General features: G+C 39.1%; 1 long non-coding RNA gene across 1 annotated transcript in view; it reads right to left on the bottom strand.

Moving 5' to 3' along the window:
• Positions 1–8,879: 8,879 nt before the first annotated feature.
• LOC120892592 (uncharacterized) overlaps positions 8,880–12,850 on the bottom strand; it is a 49,070-nt gene continuing 45,099 nt past the window's right edge. The window contains exon 6 of the long non-coding RNA XR_005737350.2: positions 8,880–11,588. This is a non-coding gene — a long non-coding RNA (uncharacterized LOC120892592). The remainder of the gene's footprint in view (positions 11,589–12,850) is intronic.

The raw sequence follows: 12,850 nt of genomic DNA, 5'->3' as shown, positions 1-12,850 counted from the left end.
GCATGTAATTTTATTAAAGCAATTAATCACACAGAATTTTATTAAAGCAATTATCACATGCCATTTTTGCTTCTTGATTAGTCTACATAGTACAAGAACAAATGTCTCTGTTTCAAAATAAAAAGCCAGTAATCCCTCTAAGGTGTGATTAGAACCATGTCATTTGGCACACTGTGCTTTAAAATGGTATCAATTTCTTCCCCATCACACTTCCAAAATATATGACCATAATAAGAATGCCATCTAGACTGGTTAGGGCATTTGTTCATTAAAAAGCCAACTCTCAGCTACCTTTAAAGCCCAAAGATTTATCAGATATAATTTTTCAAGCATGCTTAAAGAAGCAACCTTAAGCCAAACACCTGAGTTTCCAATATGTTGTTTCAAATACAGAGAAAAGATGGTTCCATGTAAGAAAGAGCTGTCAATAAGCCACAAATAACTAAGGAGAATTGAATGTGCCTTTATATCATGACCCAAGCCAACTGAGTCAGAAGTCAAGATAGTTGAAGTCTCTCTTTCTCCCTGACTTAGGAACCTTTGATGCTGGGGAACTATCTTTAACTCTTACAAGGATCCCAGTATCATCCAGGAGTTTCTGAGACTGTCCAGTCAGGACTGAGGAAAAGAGGATGTTCTAAATTCCACCAGGACTTACCTGTGGAGGGACCGTCTCAGGCCAAGATAACCACTAGAAGCCTGACAAGTAGGTTTTTTTCCCTTCCTTCTCTCACTGCAAGAATTCAAGGTATGTTAAAAGGTCTAGAAGTTTTCCACCTGGTCCAACACTTCCCAGGATACCCCAGAAGGCTCTGGCCTTGTGTCATAACCCCAGAGAATGTCTAGATTTCTGTAACTGACTCGAGAACTTGTACAGGCACACACATGGGTACATACGTACGTGTGCACACCCATACTAATTATAGGCTGGCCCACTCACTCAGACTGATATCTGAACAAAGACTCAAGATACATCCATTCTCCTCAAGGTTTAAGGGTACAAAATAGCATGCTTTCTTTATCAACTGGCCATCGCTGCCAGAGGCACCTCCACTCCACTAAATTTGTCATCACGGTGATGGGACAGGGATGCCCTCCATCTCTCAGGGATTCTTTTACTTCTCATGCACCTTCTTATAACACTTTCTTCCCCATCACACTTCCAAAATATATGACCATAATAAGAATGCCATCTAGACTGGTTAGGGCATTTGTTCATTAAAAAGCCAACTCTCAGCTAAATGAAGAGCCAAAGATCATTAGAGGTGACAGAGCATGGAATTTTTGAAATGAGTGCCTCCCATAAGGCCTCAAATATCACCTTGGCCGTTTATGACTCTCTTGGTGTGTATTTTATACACCATTTATTTAAAACAGCTTTGAGAGAAGGTCATTCAGGTATTTGGATGTGGGTTAACATCTAAAATGAGCCATGGTTTATTATTCTTCTTATTGTCCACTTACTAAGGAGAGTAGAGTAGATGGCTGAAGTCTATGGGCTCATTTGAAAAAGTGCAAAAACAGCACTTTTCTTCTCTTCTTATTAGAATGAATACCTTGATATTTAAGGCTCTAACCCTGCAGAAGTGAGTGGTGATTTTGTGCATATAGTACATCTCTCCTCCTCCTTCCAACTCCTGAGCATAATATTCTAACTCAGGCAGGGAAGAGCTTCGGTGAAAGGACATTAGTGTCTGCAGCAATGTTCGGTGTAAATGAATTGGATCTATAAGACAATCTTATCAAGCTTGTTTTAGCATAAGTGGCAGCTTTATGTTGTAGCACGAGAGGAGGCAGTGAAGGATACCGAGATGCCCCATAAACCTGCAGGAATTTTACAAGCCAAGATAGATGTTGAGATAATGAGGACAGATTTACTTGTCAGAAGCTCTGATGACCAAATGAGAGTTTTCCATGATTTCCAAAAAGAATGTTTTTAATACATTCATGACACCATAACGCTCCACAGCAATTGATGATCCACAGAAAGGCATGTAAATTCGTATCAAAAAGATCCACCTCTGCTTGTCAGGAACACCAGTGGGCAATTTGAGAGTCACTTCGGCTCGGTGGTATTTTTGAATATTCACTTTTGCAAACTCATCTCCAGTTTGCTCTCATTATTCTGGAACTAATTGAAGGGCTCCACACAGGAAGACTAAAAGCAATTCCTTTAAGACGCTGAGCAGGATTTTTATGAAAGTTCCCCGTGAATGGGAACTAGGGGGAAATAGCAACCATAGGGCCAAAGATGAAGCTCTGTGGTTTAGAACATCTTTGAGAGGAACAGAGGAGGATTAAATGGTTAAGGCTCAGAACATAAAGAGGCTAATGGTGGAAGGCCCCCAGAGGACAGTTTAAAACTGTTAATGTTCGATGAATTTATTAACCTAGAAAAAGAATGGGTTGTGAATTTAACAGTGTGCTAATGTTACAGAAGTGTTAAGAGAATTCAGAAATGAGAGGGCTGTGAGAGCCACCAGGGCCACCTGATTCCTTTCCATGATGCCTTCTGGGCCAAGCGAAGAACCCACATGATGTAGAACCCTGCATTAAAAGACCATGATGGAATTTCCTAAGCCAGGACCCAAGAAAGGGAACAGAGCACCGTAGTCCTTCCTGGTATACAAGAAAATATAAGTTCAACCGTCTGTTGCTTAGTGATAAACATATTATTGAGCATGGAGGAAAGACTCCATTTAATGAGAATTAGGAATCAGAAAGAATATGGGAGGTTCACGCAGGATTAAGAAATAAAAATTGCAGCAGAACTGGGATTAGTTTGTGCCAATGTGTAAGCCAGTGATGGAAGTCTATGGTGAACACCATTTTTGTTTGTTTGATAAGCAAATTCAGACTTTCAAAAGGGAAAAGGGTTTCAAACACGAAGTCCTATTATTTCCCTCAAGACCAGTACCCCCAGCTGCTCCAAATGGAGCAGCAAAGTGAAATTAACCAGTTCCCTCAGAAGGCTGCAGTGGTTCAGCTTCAGGGGCTTGTTAATTCTCCTTCTCCAGGGGCTCCCAGTGAGGCCTGAGAGCAGAGCAGAGAGGCAGAGTGAAGAGAAGAATTAACAAGCTTCCTAAAGCATTGTACCCCTGCTCCTTCCAAGGGAATTGGTTAATTTCACTTTGTAACTCCATTCAGATCAGCTCAAGTTTGAAAAAAGCTCCAATTAAACAGAGGCAGGAGGGAGACAAAGGCAATTGGGTACGAAAGGGAAGGAATGGGTAGAATTTAAATCAGTGACCTCAATCCAAAGCATGCCCCCCTCCCCCGCTAAATACTCAAGCAAAAGTTTTTGTTTTCTAAAAAATCTAGCCAAGACATAAAAAAAAAGTAATTTTAAAAAATTTTAGTCTTCCTTTGAATCTCAGGAGAGCTTCTGAGATATCACTTCTTCTTCAGCTGACTCACAGGACTAACTGCTATTTATGTCCGATCCATGTTAAACCCACTCACCCTTTAACTCTGGATACCATGAAAGCCTGCACCCATTTCCAACATGAAATGACTTTATCCAATGTTTTAAAGTTAAAAAAAAGAGAGAGAAATGAGCTACGGGAGGCTTATAAGCACTGCCTTGAATTACAGAAAGGGGGAGAGAAATAAAGGAATGGAAGAAACTAATAGAAAAAATAAAGGATGATAAATGGAAGAGGTCAGAAGGGGAAAAACGGTGAAAATAATAAGTGTATAAAAGTTAACTAAAGCATGAGGAACCATATTTAAAAGGTACTTTGAAGGGCATAAGTATATATATATGTATATGTAAACCTATGGACAAATTCCAGGTGGATTCCACGCATAGCCTTAGGAAAATTTCTGAGCTTTTCAAAGAAAGAAATGTCAACTTCCTTTCAGAAAATGAGTATAGAAATAAGGTCCACTGTTGAAGACCATTGCACCAGAGGATATGTATGTAAGGTACCTGAAATAGCACATGTCCAATAAATGGCAGTTATTATTATTATTTTTATTAAAACTTAAAAATAGATAAATCTGGGGCTCAAAATAATTTAAGATATCATATTATTAGTAGATTCCCCAATTAATTTTGCATCAATCTAACCTATATGGAGCTTTATAAAACTAGAGCTTTGAAGGCCCAACCTCAAATTTATTAACTCCAAATTTCTCTAAGTATTGTCCAGAAATCTATTTCCAATCCACCAGATAATTTTGACTAATGATTCTTGGATGAGCTAGGGCACTTGCTGATATGTCACAGTAGCAGTAGATAACCAAGGACCCTAGGTGTCCTGTGTCTCTGTGAGATCTTGTCTCTTATAGCACTTCATCTCTATAGTCAACTACAGTGTTGTATTCAGTGTCCTTAGAAATTTGGTTATTGTTATTGTCAACATTATTATTACCGGGTACCATTTGTTGTTCTGATTCTGTGCACTTAATGAATCCTACCATTTTGTCACAAACTCTGGCCCCAGAGTTTGTGACAAAAATGGTGGGATTCATACTGTACCCATACGGTATCGTGGAAAACAATACAATTCTTTTCTCAAGTCTGCTGATCCACACCCAGCCACAGGTAATCATTCCAATACTCATATCCTGGCACACTCCCAGCTTGCATGGGATCAAGGGAAGGTTTTGTGGTTTTCCTGCCAAGCTAAGATCATTAAAAGGTCTTCTTCAGGTATCCATCCAGTCCTGGGACATTGTTATGTTCTGCCTCCTGCAATATAAACTCCAAACTTTGTTCTTGATTCCCACTGACCACCTACAGAGGAGGTGAAAAAATGATGGTCATCTTCCCTGTTTTATCCTCTTTTTGCTTCAATATCTCTTCCATCAGCTTGCTTCTGAAGAGCTCTTACCTCTCCTAAACAGCATCTAAGCAGAGGAGGTAGAATGAAAAAAAAGGTAAGAAAGTTTTACCTAGGTGTGGAGATGGCTGCATTGGTGTTTAAGCAGACCCCTGTCCTTGCAGGAGCCTTTGTGGGATCTTGGGAAATCTGCATCAGAGCAAACCTTTAGCTAGCAATCCCCAGGGCAGGAGCTCCTTACCTGACTGCCTGGACTCTTCTCCAAGCCCTTGGTATTTGGTCATAAACTTCCATTATCTTTCTGCCTAGTTTTCCTCGTCCTTTCAAGCAGCCTGTTAGAATAGGATCTAAAATGACCCTCCACAGCTCCCTCTCATACAGCTGTTTACGGTAAACAAATTTTGCTACCTATCATTTAGAGTGTAGCTCCATTCTGTAATAGTTTCCCAAAACTGTCCTAACAAAGTACCACAAACCTAGTGGCTTAAAAACAACTGAAATATATGGTTTGAACATTCTGGAGGCTAGAAGTCCAAGAATCCATGGGATGATGGCAGGGCCATGCTTCCTCTGAACCGTGTAGGGTGAGCCACTCGGTGCCTCCTCCGGCTTTGGGGTGTTTGTAGTAACCTTTGGCATTCTTTGACCAGTGAATGCGTCATTCCATTCTGGGCCTCTGTCACCACATGTCCATTTTCTCCCATGTCTCTGTCCCTTATCTTCTAATAAGATACCAGTCTTATTGGATTAGGGTTCACCCTAATGTACTATAACCTCATCTTAACTTGAATTACACACACAAAGACTCTTCCAAATAAGTTTTATTCTTGACTAGAAGTTGGGATTTTCCAAAAATCATATATGTTTTGGAAATGGGCACAGGTCAGCCATAACACATGTCAATATATAACTTCATTTGAGCACATAATGTAATTGCACATGTGCAAATAGACCATAGAGTCAAAAAGCTACTTTGTACCATTAAAAAAAAAATCTGCATGCATACCTACATGTACTCCTCCACCACTTCAGCCCCTCTAGTTACAGACACTTGGATTAAATGGATTCCCCAATGTATGCTTTATCTAATTTTTCATCTCACATTTCCTGCTTAATAGTTATGTGCAAGTCAGGTCAGCTTCAGGGACTTCCTGTAAAACACACATGGCTGGAATGACGGAGTTCTGGGGAAAACCCCTGTGCCATTCTCCACTTCCTCAGTTCACAACACTCCAACCTCTGGCTCTTTGAGACTCTTTATTCTCCATAGAATCTTCTACCAACAGGCTCTGTTTAGTTCCAGTTTATGGATGAAAGTTGTCCAACTAATTTCAGCTTCAACTTCATTATTCCAAACTTGATGTGGCTTTGAACAAACTTTCAAACCACTTGCAGTATTTGAGAAACAAAACTCCCAGCAACTGGAGGTTCAGTTGTGTACAACCAAACGAACAAGCATAGCACATTTGGCAAGTAAATACAGTCCTGCCTATCTGCATCCACCTTTTCGGAACACCATTTTCTTCCTCTCTTGTCAACTCTGACCTGCTATCAAGAAACCTTCTGTTCTCCAGTTTTCTGAAATTGACATGACAGCCAGTGTGAACTGACCTGAGAAATTTACTTGAGAGAGAAAAAAAAACATATCTAATAAGTTGCACCTTAGGAATATTCACATGTCTAAGTAATATTACACAAAGAAACTCTCTTAAGGGGGAGTCAATTCAAAAATCACTGAATTATAGAACTGGACAGGGCCTGCATCCACCTCCCCGGGGTCTTAGTGCACTGGACTAATTCAATTATTGAACAGAGTTTGTGTGTGTGGTTCTGGGGACCCCAAGCCTCACATATGCTGAGCACGTGCTCTGCTACTAAGCTTCTTTCCTGCCCATCTGACATATATTTTGAAAGCCAATATGGACCTTCATTGTGTTGTATTCTAGTTTATACCAGTTTGTTCTGGGATAAACCATGTTAGTTAGACATTTGTCTAGCTTCCATTAGGAGCAATCATCACTTATTACATGATAATATAGTACCTTATATAGAGTACTCAATTAAATGTTTATGGAATTGAATTCAGTCCCATCAGCTTCTAATTTTACTGTTAAGGAAAAACAATATACTGGAATACAAGGGACTTTCCTAAAGTTGTGTCTGGTCAGTGGAAAACACCAAATGAATCACTAGCATTTAAGGCACCAGAGTAGGAAAATACATTCTGCCTAATTCTAACCTTTAAATCTTACCATATTGGCACCCACCTAACCATTCCACCAACATGAAAGAATGGCCTTATTTTTAAAATATATCTGGCTCAAATTTTAACCTTTAGCACTAGTTTATTGGAAAAATCACCAATTTACACATTCAATATGTGCTTTCTCATAAGTGTTCAGATAATTATTCTTGGTCCCGATGTCTAATAGTTTTATGATAACCATGGAGTGTGGTAGAGCAGGAGTAGTGACTGAATCAGCCTCACTATATGCAGAGAGAATTTGCAAGACACCCTGTTTGAAAGAGGAATGGTGTAAACCTTGAAGGAAGTAGGAAGAGGGTGACTGGACTGGTAATGAATGAAAATAGTCACATGAAAAATGGCTGGAGAAGTAGAAGACTTGGGGCCTTGAATAAAAAGGATATCAGAGAGCCCATAGGTGTTATTTTAAAATATTTGAAGGTATTGGATGTGGTAAATGAGTAAATTATCTCCACGTGTCTGCAGAGCAATAAATAAAACCAAAGTTGAAGCAAGAAGAAATCAATCACCATCAATTTAGGTATTATTTTGCCCTCTGACCAGGTATTCCTCTTTTCCCATCCTTGGTGGCATCTAGGACAAGACTCTCTGCCCCATTTATTTAGAAGAACCTCATATTTCAATAATAATAATAATAATAATAATAATATACTAGGGTTTTAACCTTGGGTACTGTACCACTGAGCTACATCTCCAGCCCATTTTTGTTGTTTTGCTTTTTATTTTTTATAGCATCTCACTATATTTCCCAACTTATAATTTTCCTGCTTCAGTCTCTTAAATTACTGGAATTACAGATTGTGCCAAATAATTTCAAAAGCCCCATCCAATAACATAAAAATGTTGAACCTTATCCTATTTGAAATGTCTTCTTCCCCTGCATCTGGCTGCAATCTGAACCACCTGAGGGATTGTACCCCTCTCTCCTCCCTCCACCTCTGTGCTCAGTCACCAGCTACTCCATTTGATGACTCCAGGGACAAAGCCAGGACAGAGGGAGGACTCAGCAGAAATGGCTCAGTCCTATGGGGTGGGTGGAGCCCTACCAAGGCTCTCCCAGGGATGGTTTCTCTCACTGATGTTTTGACAAACTTTCTGAGAATTTGCCAAATGTAGGTCAACGTGAGCAAGATCACATCTCCAGCTGCTGCTTGTGACCCCCTGGTGGGATCTGACTGCCCTTTATGTAGTCCTTTTGGACTGGACCTTTCAAGCTGCCCTCTCTGCAGTTTCCCCCAATGAGATTCAAGTCTAGGCACTGGCAAGGACATGGATCTGTCTACAGTTGGAACAAGTGCGGCTCATTCCCAGCGTTTTTCTTCCCTCTGCCACCAGCAAGGGCAGCTCCACCCACAGCCTGTCACCAGCAAACTGTTTAAGAGTAACTCAAGTGTCCAGTCTCCAAATGTCCAGAGCTTGACCAATACACATCAGGTACCATTTTTATTAATTAAACTTATCTTAACTGAAATATATGTATATGTTATCTACATAAATGATACACATTAATGGGGTACATGTGTTGTTACAATATATGGACACATTGCATAATGTTTAAATCAAGTTAAACACATTTATCTCAAGCATTTATCTTTTCTTTATGGTAAAATTTTCAAAATTTTTCTAGCTTTTTGAAATATACAGTGCTTTATTGTTATCAGTACTTACTCTGTTGGGCCAGGGCACACCAGAATCTCTTATACATGTCTAAGGTAACTTTGTACTCTTTGATCAGCCCATCCCCACCCCATCTTCCCCTGCCCTCCCGTCTCTAGTCATCAACATTCAATCTTTCTATGAGATCGACTTTTTAAAACCCTTACCTGTACACTCGTCTTTCTGTTCCTGGCTTATTTCACTTAACACGATGTTCTCTAGCTCCGTCCATATTGTTACCCATGAAAGAATTTTATTTCTTTTTATAGCTTGTAGTATTCCATTGCATATGTATGTACCACATTTTCTTCATCTGTTAATCAGTTGATGGATGCTTACATTGTTTCCATTTTGGGCTATTGGGGACAATGTTACATTAAATATGAGAGTACAGATGTCTCTTTGACATACTGATTTTGTTTCCTTTGATTGATTGATTGAGATGATGCTGGGGATTGAACCCAGGGCCTTGTGCACACTAGGCAAGTACTCTAGCAACTGAGCTATATTCCCAGCCCTGATTTTATTTCCTTTGGAGATATAAACCCAGTAGTGGGATTTTGAATCATATAGTATTTTTTTTAAGTTTTTTTGAGAAGACTATATTTTCTCCATAATGGCTATACTAATTTATATTCCTATTAAGAGTGTGCAAGTCTTCCCTTTCCTCTACATTCTCATCTGCACTTGTTATATTTAGTCTTTGATAATAGCCATTTTGCTGGGGTGATAGCCCATTGTAGTTTTGATTTGCGTTTCCCTGATGCGGAGTATTTCCATGATGCTGAGTATTTTTTCAAATACTTATTGGCCACTTGCATGTCTTCTTTAGAGAAATGTCTGCTTAGGCCCATCTTTAAGTCAGGTTATTTGTGGGAATTTTTTTCTATTGAGTTTTTTGCATTCCCTTTACGTTCTGTGCATTGATCTCTTGTCAGATGTACACTTTGCAAATGTTTTCCCCAATTCTGTAGGTTGTCTCTTCATCCTGAGGATTGTTTCTTTTGCTGTGCTTTTTAGCTTCCTGTAACCCATTTGTCTAATTTTTTGTTTCCTGTGCTTTCAGGTCTTATAAACCTTGCCTATACAATATTCTAAAGCATTTTAACTGTTTTTTCTAGTAGTTTCATAGATTCAGGTCTGTCTTACATTTAAATTTTTAATCTATTTTGAGTTGATTTTTGTGAGTGGTGAGAGATAGAGAGGCCTACATTCATCCTTCTGCATGTGACTGTTAAATTTTCTCAGCACTATTTATTGAAATTTCCAATGAATGTTCATAAAATCTTTGTTAAAAATCAGTTGGCTGTCAATGTGTGAGTCTATATCTAGACAGTCTATTCTGTTCCATGTGTCATGCTATTTTAATGACTATTCCTTTGTAGTATATATTGAAGTTCATTAATGTCAGGGATTTTTATGGTCTCACACAAATTTTAGGGTTGTTTTTCTAGTTCTGTGAAAAATTTTATTGAAACTTTGATAGGGATTGCATTTGCTCTGTGGATCACTTTGGGTGATAGGGGCATTTAAAAAATACTATCACTTTCAATCCATGAACACGTGGTGTCTTTCCATTTTTTAAATGTCCTCTTCAATTAGTTTCATCAATGTTTTATAGTTTTCATTGTAGAGATCTTTCACCTCTTTGGTTAAGTTGAGTTCTAGTTGTTTTTATTGTTGTAGTTATTGAAAATGGAATTGTTTTCTGGATTTTCATTTCAGAAAATTTGCTCTTGACATAAAGTAATACTACTAATTTTTTCATGTTGATTTTGTATCCTGTAACTTTGCTAAATTTATTAGTTCTGATAGTTTTTTGGTGAAACCTTTGGATTACATGTCAGGTTTTGTGAATAGTTTGAATCTTAAGTTTCTTCCAAAGGTTCATGTGGTACAAGCTTGTTCACCAGGGTGGTGCTATTGGAGGTGGTATATTGTTAAGAGATGGGAGGCATTTAGGTTATTGGGGGTGTACCTTTGAAGGGAATGGTGGGATCTCTGTCTCTTCCTCTCTTTTTCACTTCTAGTCATGAGATGAGCAGTTTTATTCCAACATACATTCTTGACATGATGTGCCACCACCAGTCCAAAGCAACAGCTTCAACCAATTATAAACTGAAACTTCTATTGCTGTGAGTCAAAATAAACCTTTCCTCTCTATGTTGTTTGTCTCAGATATTTGTTATAGCAATGGAAAACTGACTAACATGAAGCTTTAGCCGGATCCTCCTTTGTACTTAGCGTAGGGAGGTAAAGATGGACTCTCACACTATGGCACACAGAAAATATTCCCCCAAGTTATATCTTCCCTGAAGTCACTCAACCTTGCTATGCCTGAAGAGAGCGATAGCTAGTTCAGGCAGACCCAGTTTAAGATCACCTCATTTGCAAGTCTAGCTCCTTCTTAATTTAGAATGTTTTGTTTTCCAACTCGTGGGCATCTGTAGACAACAGCAAAACATTCCACTGAACATCCTGTAGCTTAAATAAAATGCTTTCATAATTTGGAACAGTTCAGAAAATGATGTAGCTGTCAGCCTCATAAACTTAAGAGTTCAGGCAGAGGCTAGATTTTGATTCTAGATTATCCGAATGCAGGTAACATAGATTGGAAGGCTGTGATCTCTAAGGTCCTTTATTTCTTAAGATGTAATGATCCACAGGCTGTCTCTGTACTGGATGACCTGAAAGATTACCCTCATCTTCAAGGACAAACAGGGGGAAGAACATCAACAGAAAACAAGAATATGATGCAACTCAATAAACATCTCCACATGTCCTAGTTGGCTATTATTTATTTGATCTCTTCTCATTTTGTTTGAATTGGCATATCTTGATAGTACCAAGCTTGTTATTTCAACTCCAACATAAAAACCCTGCAGGGATAAAATGAGAGTTCTGAGTTCAGATATATCAAGTATTCAGATAATAATAAAAAAAAAAGCTTAAAAAATAAAATAGCCATAACATTGAAACAGTTAAGCCATGTGAAAATACTCAACATCATTCTATTTAAAATAATTACTAATAATTACAATAAAAGCAATTAACATAATTCCATTCTCTCCTCCCTTTTCCTTTAGGCATTTTCATTTTAATTGCACTTGTATATTTTCTTTCTCAGGCCAGGTATCATCCAATATAGTCAGGGTTCTCCATTCCCCCTCAATTTGCTTTAGTTGGAATTTTTCTTGGAAACTAAAAAAAAAAGTATGTTTTAAATTCTAGGTTAGTGTTTCCCTAATCCTCTTGCTCCAAGTTCATCAGCACATACTCTTTGCTCTTTTGAGAAAATCTAGCTGCAGAACCCATTTGGTTTCTGAGTGGTCCCAAGGAACTCATGGCCACACCATAAGTGAGCAGGGTACATTTTCTAACATTTGCCTGCACAAGGTGGAGAAGCCAGCCAGCGTCGGACACCCCTCCTCAAACCACCCGAGTAGATCCTCTTGCCTCTAGCCACGTTTCAGTTCAACCTCCTTGGAAGTTTTCTTTCCTCTTTTGACGTTTTTCTTCCTCGCTGTCCACCTTCACTCTAGGGCCTTGGCTACTCTTTCCCAGATTTTCCTCAGAAATTTCTCCTTCTTTCTTGGGTGTGTGGGGTAAATCAGATCTTCTTTTGGATGTCCTCTCAGTACCATTAGTTGACGTTACATGGATGATTTGAGGTCTGATTTTCCTCAGTAGCCACAGTAGTCACACTCAATCTGGGGGCACAAATATGGGACAAAGCGGGTGTGGAGAGTGAGCCGGACGGTGCTACCCTGTTCCTATGAAGTTCATGAGTCCACCAGCCCCAAGACATGGTCAGCAGGATTCTATTCCTTTCCAGGGTCCACATTTTTCATGGCTCTCAAGACTGCATTCCACAAGACTTTTTATTCCCAACTCCACATCTACAGACTTGTTGAGATGGGAATAAGGACCACAATGATCCAGATGATTATACCTTAAATTTATAGGGCACTTGTCTAAGGAACTCAGACTTCAGCTGAGGATCCAAGACTTCCCATCACCTCCCCTCCCTAAATATCATAATCCCCAAAGTAGTGATTAGGCCTACACATGAAGATATGTGAAGAGCTTAAATACTTTTTAAAGAGTTAGCCCTGGGTACAGTGTTCTGGCACGCCCCACC

The sequence above is a fragment of the Ictidomys tridecemlineatus genome, chromosome 9 (genome assembly GCF_052094955.1).
Source record: "Ictidomys tridecemlineatus isolate mIctTri1 chromosome 9, mIctTri1.hap1, whole genome shotgun sequence".
NCBI lineage: Eukaryota > Metazoa > Chordata > Mammalia > Rodentia > Sciuridae > Ictidomys > Ictidomys tridecemlineatus.
The sequence above is the reverse complement of the archived record's forward strand: the minus strand, read 5'-3'. Positions and strand labels throughout refer to the sequence as shown.